The sequence below is a fragment of the Rana temporaria genome, chromosome 6 (assembly GCF_905171775.1).
Source record: "Rana temporaria chromosome 6, aRanTem1.1, whole genome shotgun sequence".
In the NCBI taxonomy this organism is placed as follows: Eukaryota; Metazoa; Chordata; class Amphibia; order Anura; family Ranidae; genus Rana; species Rana temporaria.
The window spans coordinates 100,480,435-100,492,308 of record NC_053494.1 but is presented as its reverse complement, the minus strand read 5'-3'; positions in this window follow the sequence as shown (position 1 = coordinate 100,492,308).

The window sequence follows — 11,874 nt, the reverse complement described above, 5'->3', positions numbered from 1 at the left end:
AATAAGGCAATCACTGCCACTTACCAAATCTGTTGGATCTCAGGTAATAGAGATCAAATAGGCATGTCAGATAGGGATCAGCATCTGAAGTTTCCAATGAAGGTGCAGATATCCCATCCAAGCTATGCAAAACTCCTTTTTCAATGGATTTTATACATCAAATAGATATCCAAACTTGCTCACCATACCAGTATTGTTAATAGAGGCAGAAAGAGAAAGGCTTCATGGTGCAGTTCGTTTAAAAGATTTATTACTCCAAATCAGAACATAACATCAAGCTAAAAACAAAGTTCCACACAAAAAATCAAAAAAGCACAACCACAGCACATAGCCTGACGGGCTCAAGTATGATAACCAGGACTGGTGATCAGGCAGAAGCCCATCTTGTAAATAGAGAGACACTGCATGCAGACACCTTTACTATCCTTCACCAAGAGCTTTCACAGGAGACACTTTATACCAAATACCCCCTGTTACTGAGGGTCATTGCAAGGAGGTCTCTTTGCGCCTTTTGAGCTAGCTAAAGATAATGGATATCCTCACTATAAGGACTTCCTCATTTCTTCCAATACTTTGCTAGAGACTCAGTGTGGGATATTAATGCTCATTAAGGAGAAACTCTCATTTTAAAGAGTAAAGTTGATATTGCACATTGTTGCATCCTGCATTTGTATTTTGGCCTGTGATCTCAGAATTTTAGGGGAATAGGCTGATCTGTGTCAAGTCATCTTTATTCCCCTTCATACCTGAGCACATAGGTTATATCTGGGGCCTTTTAATTGGTTGAAACTGTGCTGTGTTGCATGTTCCTTTGTGTTACCGTGCCTTGCAAAAGTATTCACAACCCCCCCCCCCCCCCCTTGGCTTTTTTACTTATTTTGTTACATTACAGCCTTTAGTTCAATGTTTTTTTAATCTGAATTATATGTGATGGATCAGAACACAATAGTCTAAGTAAAATTTGAAAAATATACCGGTATACATGAAACTATTTTTCAGAAATAAAAAACTGATAATTGGCATGTGTGTATGTATTCACCTCCTTTGTTATGAAGCCCATAAATTGGTGCAACCAATTGCCTTCAGAAGTCACATAATTAGTGAAATGATGTCCACCTCTGTGCAATCTAAGTGTCACATGATCTGTCATAAACATACACACCTCTTTGAAAGGCACAAGAGGCACCACTAACCAAACATTGCCATGAAGACCAAGAAACTCTCCAAATAGGTAAGGGACAATGTTGTTGAGAAGTACAAGTCAGGGTTAGGTTATAAAAAAATATCCAAATCTTTGATGATCCCCAGGAGCACCATCAAATCTATCATAACCAAATGGAAAGAACATGGCTCAACAGCAAACCTGCCGAAAGACAGCCGCACACCAAAACTCACGGACCGGGCAAGGAGGGCATTAATGAGAGAGGCAGCACAGAGACCTAAGGTAACCCTATGTCATGGATATGCAATAAAGTCTGGAAGCTTACCTGTCTCCATGTGTTCATTAGAGGCCTGACTCTCTTCCTGGCTGTCTTTTATCACCTTCCTCCCTGTATGGCTCCACCCCAGGCCATCACAGGAAGCCTATATTAACCACTGCACTGCTAGTCTGCTTTGCTGTTCAACCTTGTTGTTAGCTTAAGTTCCTGTGTTGCAGTCTGCTACATTTACCTTCCTGTGTACCGTTTTTGGCTCATCCCTGACTTCTCCTGTTTGCCTGTGGCCCTGACCTTTTGCCTGTCCCTCGGTTACCCTTGTCTGCCTGTTGCCCTGACCTCGGCTTACCCATCACTATCGCTTGTCCTGGTTGCTGCTTCCCCTCTCTCCCTGCGGAGCGTGACCTAGGGGATCCCAGGGGTCACGACCGGATGCAGCTGCAGCGAAGGCCATCCTCACCACTAGAAGCTCTGGTGAACACAAAGCTGGGTCTTAGACTCCGCGCCCTGGGGAATCTTGGGTTCACGCTTCCTCTCTGATTGCAGCAGTTGGCCATAGGGTTCACTACCCTGTGGTGCATCCCTGACCCCAACGGGGTGCACTTGTCACCTGGCCACAGATGACCTGACACTCTAGAGGAGCTGCAGAGTTCCACAGCAGTGACTGGAGTATCTGTACATAGGATGACAATAACCTGTACACTTCATAGAGTTGGGCTTTATGGCAGAGTGGCCAGATGAAAGCCATTACTTTCAGCAAAAAGTAAAATGGCACGTTTTGAGTTTGCGAAAAAGGCATGTGGAATACTCCCAAAATGTATGGAGGAAGGTGCTCAGGTCTGATGAGACAAAAATGTTACTTTTTGGCCATCAAAGAAAACGCTATGTCTGGCGCAAACCCAACACATCACATCACCCACAGAACACCAGTGAAACATGGTGGTGGCAGCATCATGCTGTGGCAATGTTTTTCAGAAGTCCGGACTTGTCAACTGGTCAGAGTTGAGGGAAAGATGGATGGTGCTAAATACAGGAATATTCTTTAAAACCTGTACCACTATGTGTGTGATTTGAGGCTAGGGCGGAGGTTTAACTTCCAGCAGGACAATGACCCAAACACACTGCTAAAGCAACACTTGAGTGGTTTAAGGGGAAACATGTAAATGTGTAGGAATAGAATAGTCAAAGCCCAGACCTCAATCCAATAGTAAATCTGTGGTCAGACTTAAAGATTGCTGTTCACAAGCACAAACCATCCAACTTGAAGGAGCAGTTTTACAAGTAGGAATGGGCAAAAATCCCAGTGGTAAGATGTGGCAAGCTCATAGAGACTTATCCAAAGCGACTTGGAGCTATGATAGCTGCAAAAGGTGGCTTTAAAAGGTATTGAATTTAGGGGGTGAATAGTTATGCACATTGAATTTTTCTGTTATTTTGTCCTTTTTGTTGTTTGCTTCACAGTAAAAAAAAAATCCTCAAAGTTGTGGGCATGTTCTGTAAATTTAATTATGCAAATCCTCAAACAATCCATGTTAATTTCAGGTTGTGAGTAGGGTTGAGCGAACCCGAACTGTAAAGTTCGGGTTCAGTACGGACTTTGGTTTTTTTTGGGACCCGAACCCGAATAATTGAAAAAAGTTCGGGTTCGGAGTTCGGGTATGTTTTGGCGCGCTGCACGGCAGCCAATCGCCATTTGTTTTACTACTGTGACTGGGAACTGATGGCATGGCTGTTATGGCATGGCTGTGATTGGCCAGTGTAGCATGTGACCCAGCATGTGACCAGCCTCTATATCACATAGAGGCACACAGCACAGATCGTCACTCTGCTTTAGTTATGATAGGGAGAGGCTGTGCTGCTGCTGCTTAGGGACAGTGTCAGATAGCTTTTTCCTGCTTCAAGTGTGCTCTAGCTATGTAATAGGGACAGTCTGCTGCTGCTTAGGGACAGTGTCAGATAGCTTTATACTGCTTCAAGTGTGCTCTAGCTATGTAATAGAGACAGTCTGCTGCTAAATCAGGGACAGTGACAGATAGCTTTTTCCTGCTTCAAGTGTGCTCTAGCTATGTAATAGGGACAGTCTGCTGCTGAATCAGGGACAGTGTCAGATAGCTTTATACTGCTTCAAGTGTGCTCTAGCTATGTAATAGGGACAGTCTGCTGCTGAATCAGGGACAGTGTCAGATAGCTTTTTCCTGCTTCAAGTGTGCTCTAGCTATGTAATAGGGACAGTCTGCTGCTGAATCAGGGACAGTGTCAGATAGCTTTATACTGCTTCACTAATCGAAAACAGCACTGTGTATTTCTGTGAGATCTGCATCTTATAGTTTAGGGACAGGTTCCAGCTTGTTTCTATAGGGACAGCAATCTATAGGTGACTCTGCCTATTTCACCAGCACTGCAACTCTCTCCTGTGATCCACTGTGTGTGTCCAGTACATAGTTCAGGGACAGGTTCCAGCTTGTTTCTATAGGGACAGCAATCTATAGGTGACTCTGCCTATTTCACCAGTATTGCAACTCTCTCCTGTGATCTACTGTGTGTGTCCAGTACATAGTTCAGGGACAGGTTCCAGCTTGTTTCTATAGGGACAGTAATATATAGGTGACTCTGCCTATTTCACCAGCACTGCAACTCTCTCCTGTGATCTACTGTGTGTGTCTAGTACATAGTTCAGGGACAGGTTCCAGCTTGTTTCTATAGGGACAGCAATCTATAGGTGACTCTGCCTATTTCACCAGCACTGCAACTCTCTCCTGTGATCTACTGTGTGTGTCCAGTACATAGTTCAGGGACAGGTTCCAGCTTGTTTCTATATGGACAGTAATATATAGGTGACTCTGCCTATTTCACCAGCACTGCAACTCTCTCCTGTGATCCACTGTGTGTGTCCAGTACATAGTTCAGGGACAGGTTTCAGCTTGTTTCTATAGGGACAGTAATATATAGGTGACTCTGCCTATTTCACCAGCACTGCAACTCTCTCCTGTGATCCACTGTGTGTGTCCAGTACATAGTTCAGGGACAGGTTCCAGCTTGTTTCTATAGGGACAGTAATATATAGGTGACTCTGCCTATTTCACCAGCACTGCAACTCTCTCCTGTGATCTACTGTGTGTGTCCAGTACATAGTTCAGGCACAGGTTCCAGCTTGTTTCTATAGGGACAGTAATATATAGGTGACTCTGCCTATTTCACCAGCACTGCAACTCTCTCCTGTGATCTACTGTGTGTGTCACTGTCCAGTAGATAGTTGAGGGAGAGGTTCCAGCTATTTCCTACAGGGACAGCAATCTATAGGTGACTCTCTGCATATTTCAACAGCACTGCACCTGTCACCACCGGTGATATACTATGTGTGTCCAGTACATAGTTGAGGGAGAGGTTCCAGCTATTTCCTATAGGGACAGCAATCTATAGGTGACTCTCTGCCTATTTCACCAGCAGTCCACCTGTCCCCTGTGATATACTGTATGTGCAGTACATTGTTTAGGGCTAGGTTCCTGCTTCTTGCTATAGGTAGAGAAATATATATGTGAATCTCTGCCTATTTCACCAGCACTCTACCTATCCCCTGTGATATACTGTCTGTGCAGTACATTGTTTAGGGCTAGGTTCCTGCTTCTTGCTATAGGTAGAGAAATATATAGGTGAATCTCTGCCTATTTCACCATATTACACTATTGTTGTATTTAAATATTTAAATCCATATTTTGAGAAATATGAAGAAAACGTCAAATAAGGGATGTGGCCGCGGTCGTGGTGCTGCTGGTGGAGCTCCTGTTACAGGGAGAGGACGTGGTCGATCTGTGCCAGCTACACGCACAAGTGAAACACCTTTCTCAGGTGCGAGTAGCCGACAGAGCCTGCAGCGGTATTTGGTCGGGCCTAATCCAGCTCTACAAATGTTGAGGCCAGGAGCAGAACATGCGGTAGTAGATTGGGTTGCTGACAGTGCCTCCAGTTCCTTCACATTGTCTCCCAACCAGTCTTGTGTTGAAAGTTCAGAGTTGGCGCCTGCAGCCGATGTCTACCATCAGTCTTTCACCCCACCCCCTTGCAAATCAGCCAAGCAGTCTGAGCCCCAAAGCATGCAGCAGTCTCTTCTTCTTTTTGAGTCTGTTAGCATGTGTTCCCAGGGCCATCCACCTAGCCCAGCCCCAGAAGGGGAAGAGATTGAGTGCACCGATGCCCAACCACTTATATTTCAAGATGAGTACATGGGGGGACCATCACAGCACGTCTTGGATGATGATGAAACACAGTTGCCAACTGCTGGTGCTTTTGCAATTGTGCAGACCGACAAGGAGGGCAGTGGTGAAGACTGGGTGGAAGATGATGTGGAGGACGATGAAGTCCTCGACCCGACATGGAATCAACCTCATGCAGGTGACCCATGTAGTTCAGAGGAAGAGGCGGTGGTCGCACAGAGCCACCAGCACAGCAGAGGAGGGAGCAGGGTGCCAAAGCAGAGCGTCCGTCCCCTAGACAGTACGCCTGCTACTGCCCAACGCAGCAAGGGACCAAGCACACCAAAGCCAGGTCCAAGGAGTTCCCTAGCGTGGCAGTTCTTCACACAATGTGCTGATGACAAGACACGCGTGGTTTGCACGTTGTGCAATCAGAGCCTGGAGCGAGGCATAAACGTTCTCAACCTGAGCACAACCGGTATGACCAGGCATCTAAGTGCAAAGCACAAGCTGCAGTGGAGTAGACACCTCAAAAACCAAGAAAGGTCTCTGGCTCCTCCTGCTTCTTCTTCTGCATCAGTCTCGGGCCTCTCTGCCTCTTCATCCACCTCTGTAGTGACAGTGCCACCTGCCACCCCTCAATTAGAGGACCGGCAAGCAACACTACCACCTGGGTCACCAAACATTTCCACAATGTCCCATGGAAGCATTCAGCTCTCTATCTCCCAAACACTGGAGCATAAGAGGAAGTACCCCTCTACCCACCCGCGATCCCTGGCCCTGAATGCCAGCATTTAAAAATTACTGGCCTTTGAAATGCTGTCATTCCGTCTGGTGGAGACGCAGAGTTTTAAAAGCCTGATGGCATTGGCTGTCCCACAGTACGTCGTGCCCAGCCGCCACTACTTTTCCAGGCGAGCCATCCCTTCCCTGCACAACCAAGTGGGGGACAAAATCAGGTGTGCACTGCGCAACGCCATCTGTGCCAAGGTCCACCTAACTACGGATACGTGGACCAGTAAGCACAGTCAGGGACGTTATATCTCCCTATCAGCGCACTGGGTAAATGTAGTGGCGGCTGGGCCTGAGGCGGATAGCAGTTTGGCGCATGTCCTTCCACCACCGAGGATTGCAGGGCGCTTCAGTTTGCCTCCTGTTCCTAACTCCTTCTACTCCGCTTCCTCATTCTCTACCGCCTCCTCATCCAGTCAGTGTAACAAATTCACCACCAACTTCAGCACAGCCATGGGTAACGCCAGCAGGCAGTTTTAAAACGTTCCTGTTTCGTGGAAAAACCACACACCGCGCAGGAGTTGTGGAGGGACATGGAACAACAGACCGATGAGTGGTTGGCATCAGTGAGCCTCAAGCCTGGCCTGGTGGTGTGCGATAATGGGCGAAATCTCGTAGCAGCTCTGGGCCTAGCCGGTTTGACGCACATCCCTTGCCTAGCGCATGTGCTGAATTTGGTGGTGCAGAGTTTCCTGAAAACTTACCCCGATATGCCACAGCTGCTGCAGAAAGTGTGGTCCGTCTGTGCGCACTTTCGGCGTTCTCACCCTGCTGCTGCCCGCCTGGCAGCGCTGCAGCGTAACTTCGGCCTTCCCGCTCACCGCCTCATATGTGATGTGCCCACAAGGTGGAACTCCACTTTGCACATGCTGGCCAGACTGTGCGAGCAGCAGCAGGCGATAGTGGAGTTTCAGCTGCAGCACGCACGCGTGAGTCGCTCTGCGGAACAGAACCACTTCACCACCAATAACTGGGCCTCCAAGCGAGACCTGTGTGCCTTGTTGCGCTGTTTCGAGTACTCCACCAACATGGCCAGTGCCGATGGTGCCGATGATGCCGCTCTCAGCGTGACTATCCCAGTTCTATGCCTCCTTGAAAAAACGCTACAGGCGATGATGGAAGAGGATGTGGCACAGGAGGAGGAGGAGGAGGAGGAGGAGGAGGAGGAATCGGGATCATTTCCAAGGCTTTCAGGGCAGTCATTCACAAGTGGCTCCGAGGGTGGGTTTGTACACCAACAAAGGCCAGGTACACAATTGTCCAGCAAGGGCACAGTTCTGGAGGATGACGCGGTGGAGGATGAGGAGGAGGAAGACATGGAGGAGGAGAAGGAACCATGTTCACAGCAGGATGGCATCCAGACCAGCTCATGGCCATTACTGGTGCATGGCTGGGGGGATACAGAGGACACAGATGATACACCTCCCACAGAGGACAGCTTTTTGTTGCCTCTGGGCAGCCTGGCACACATGAGCAATTACATGCTGCAGTGTCTCCGCAACGACCGGCGTGTTTCGCACATTATAACAGGTGCTGATTACTGGGTGGCCACGCTGCTGGATCCCCGTTTCAAGGACAATGTACTGTCCTTAATTCCCTCACTGGAGCGTGATCGCAAGATGCGTGAGTACAAGCGCACGCTGGTAGACGCGCTGCTGGTGTAATTCCCACCTGGCAGTGGGGGCACAGTGGAAGCAGAAGGCGAAGGCAGAGGAGGAGGAAGAGGTCGCCAATGCAGCAGGGGCACCGCCAGGACCTCAGAAGGCAGGGTTAGCATGGCCGAAATGTGGAAAAGCTTTGTCAGCACGCCACAACAAACAGCACCACCAGCTGATATGGAACGTTTTAGCAGGAGGCAGCATTTCAGCAACATGGTGGAGCAGTATGTGTGCACACGCCTACACGTACTGAATGACGGCTATGCCCCCTTAAACTTCTGGGTCTCCAAATTGGGCACATGGCCTGAGCTTGCCCTTTACGCCTTGGAGGTGCTGGCCTGCCCTGCGGCCAGTGTATTGTCTGAACGTGTATTTAGCATGGCAGGGGGCGTTATCACAGACAAGCGCAGCCGCCTGTCCAGAGACAATGTGGACAAGCTCACGTTCATTAAAATGAACCAGGCATGGATCCCAGAGGACTTGTCCGTACCTTGTGCAGAATAGACACCGGGCCGGCCTTACCCAGCCATTGTTTTTTTTCTGATCTTTCTAGGGTTGCCATCTCATCCCTTTAAAAGCAAAAACATATTAATTACACAGGTTCTCTGGCTGATTAAGTTGCTGCTAATTAAACTCACTTCGTGCCTTATCGACAGTAAATTAGCCCCAGAACCTGTGTAATTACTCTGTGTTCTGGTTTAAAGGGATGAGGTAGCAACCCTAGATCTTTCTCACTCTTTTGGGGTTTACTCTAATTTAAAAAATACATATATTAAAAACCAAAACCTGCTGTGTTGGCTACCTCCTCCTCCTCCTCCACCGCCGCTTCCACCTACACCGCCACATCCACCTCAACCTCCTAATACATATGGACCTCGTCCTCCTAGGTCAAAATGATTTTATTTTTTATTTTTATTTTTTTAATGTTATTTTATGTTATTTTGAGTTATTTCCCTATCCACATTTATTTTAAGAGTACTTGCCATGCTGTTCCCGACATTTTGCAAAATGATTTTTTTTTATGTTATTTTGAGTTATTTCCCTATCCACATTTATTTTCAGAGTACTTGCCATGCTCTTCCCGACATTTTGCAATTTTTTTTTTATGCCATTTTGAGTTATTTCCCTATCCACACTTATTTTCAGAGTACTTGCCATGCTCTTCCCGACACTTTGCTGCAATTTGCAGCCCTCCAGCCCTTTCCCTTATGCCGCGTACACACCATCGTTTTCTGCGATGGAAAAAAACGTCATTTTCAAAAACGTCAATTTAATTGACCGTGTGTGGGCAAAAACGTCGTTTTCTGTCTTCTAAAAAACGACAGAAAAAAATTGAAGCATGCTTCAATTTTATGTGTCGTTTTTGGCCGACGTCGTTTTCTGTGTTCTAAACATTGACCGTGTGTACGTAAAAACGTCGATTTAAGCCCGCGCATGCTCAGAAGCAAGTTAGGAGACGGCAGCGCTCATTCATGTAAAACGACTGTTCAGAATGGAATCAGCACATTCGTTAAGGTGTTTTTCAGCTTATAGACAAGAAAAGAAAGCGCTTCTTTAACCCCTGCTTTTAACTGCTACCCAGAAATGGACGTTTGTTGCGGCTGATCTTGTTGCATAGTTATGACAAGCTTTTAATTAGTTTCTTTCTTGTTTGATAATGTTTATGTTTGTGTTCTGTTATTTAGTTGTATCTTCCATCTTAAACATTTTAAATATATATATTGGTCCACCTTTTATTTATTTTTAAAATTTTGGTCACCAATTTGATTAGTAATCTCTATTTGGTTTTTATTTAGGAGTGTGTGAAGTGTCTGCAACAACCTAATTTTTTAGTTTACTCACCCACAAGCATGTTTTTTTACCTTGTTAATGTTTGCATAATTTTTTTTTTAATGGGTCTGCCCACTCAATACTGATCTCTCAAATCTACAATAAAGAAACATGTTGAAATTTGGCTGAAAAATTAATTTTTATTTTAGTCTTCATAAAAATTTTGAAAAAAAAAAAGTGGCAACCCAAAAACACAACATAATAAAAACAAAGATGCCAGGGTAGGCAGCACTTTAGAGCATGCTTGTTTTTTTCTGAAAACAAGGGTCCCCGAAGCCACAAATACAGCCTGTGAGTCCACATAAAAATTCCATCAGGGGCACCGTATTATTTCTTCGCCCTTTTCTTCCCAGCAGCCTTCCCTGCAGTCTTCCCTGCAGCCTTCCCGGTAGCCCGAGTCCTTGGGGGCTGGGTTCCTGGAGGAGATGAGGTGGCAGGAGCCATAGCAGCCTCATGAGGTGGAGAAGCAGGAGCAGGTGGAGGAGCAGGAGCAGGTGCAGGAGCAGGAGCAGGAGCAGGAGCAGGAGCAGGAGGAGCAGCAAGGACAGGAGGAGCAATCCGCACAATGTGGGTGTCGTCATCGAGCTGCCCCAGGGATGCCATGGTTATGGCTTCGAACATGAGGAGTTCGCAGCGCACACGCTGGCTCTGCTCCAGATTGTACAGCTTTGCTGCAATGAGCGCTGCGAACCCCTCAACTTCACTGGGTGGCTCTCGGATGGCTGCAGTAGCTTGGCGAAGCAGGCCCTGGGTCTCCTCCTCCATCTGTCGCATACTCCTGAGCCGTTTATTTGGATTGCGGAATGGAGGGATCCGGGAGATGGTATCCCGCCGGCGTGCCTCCTGGGTCCCACTGGGGCCTGCCACCTCCTGGCTCCCAGTGGGCTCTGCCACCTCCTGCCTTGCAGTTGGCCCTGGCTCCTCCTGGCTCCCTGTGGGCCCTGTCTCTTCCTGGCTCCCTGTTGGCCCTGGCTGTTCCTGGCTTGGGTCTGCCTGTGTATGAAAAAAAGGAACATATGTTATTTGTGTTTGTCATTAATCACACACATTTTTACAATCATGAGTGATGCAAATTGAATGTCAATATATATTACACACAGGGTCGCCATCCTTAATTATGTGGCCCCTTAAACACCTTCAGACATGGTCCCCCTGGAATTATGTGGGTTGTTGCATGCCTAATTTAGTAAATAAGTGGCCTTTTCCCCAAAAATTAATTTAATCAATTTAGTGTCAACTAGATAGTACTAAAAAAGGGTGTCTTCCATCTGGGACCCCTTGCAGGTGTATTGCGTTACTCCCCCCCTACTGGCCTATCTGAAAATGCCACCCACTCCTTCATCAACATTATTAATTTCCCCATTTTGACCCCATCATGTTTTCCCACTACTGACTATTGATCCTATCCCTAAACTTATGAGATTCACATAGAATTTAGAACAATAGTAACATACATTTACCATTATTACTATACTTGTCATATACTAACTAAATTCAAACAAAAAACACATACCATTCTCCACGGCTCACAATTGGGGTCCTCCAGGAACTCTTCCTCTTCCTCCGAGCTTGTCTGCTCTTGTCTGCAGGGAAGACTGGAGGATTGGCTGCTGGGAAGCTGGGAGCTACCTCTTGGGGGAAGGGTAGACATGGATGTCCTGGTCTCAATGTGGTCGTCCAGGAACTGCAGCTGACTATAGTACCACAGGGTTGGTTTGTATATGGAGTCAGCTGCAGCCCCAGACCTCATTGAGGCCAGGACTTGGACCCGTTGGGCCCTGTAGGTGCCCCTGATGGAATTGATTTTATTTTTCACAGTGGCTGTTGTGGCGTTGGGGACCCTTGTTTTCACAAAAACAAGCATGCTCTGTCTAGCTTTCTCCCTGGCATCTTTGTTTTTATTTAGTGTGCTTTTGGTTTGCCACAGAACTGGATGTTCCTTCCATTTTTGGATGAAGTCTGTGAGGA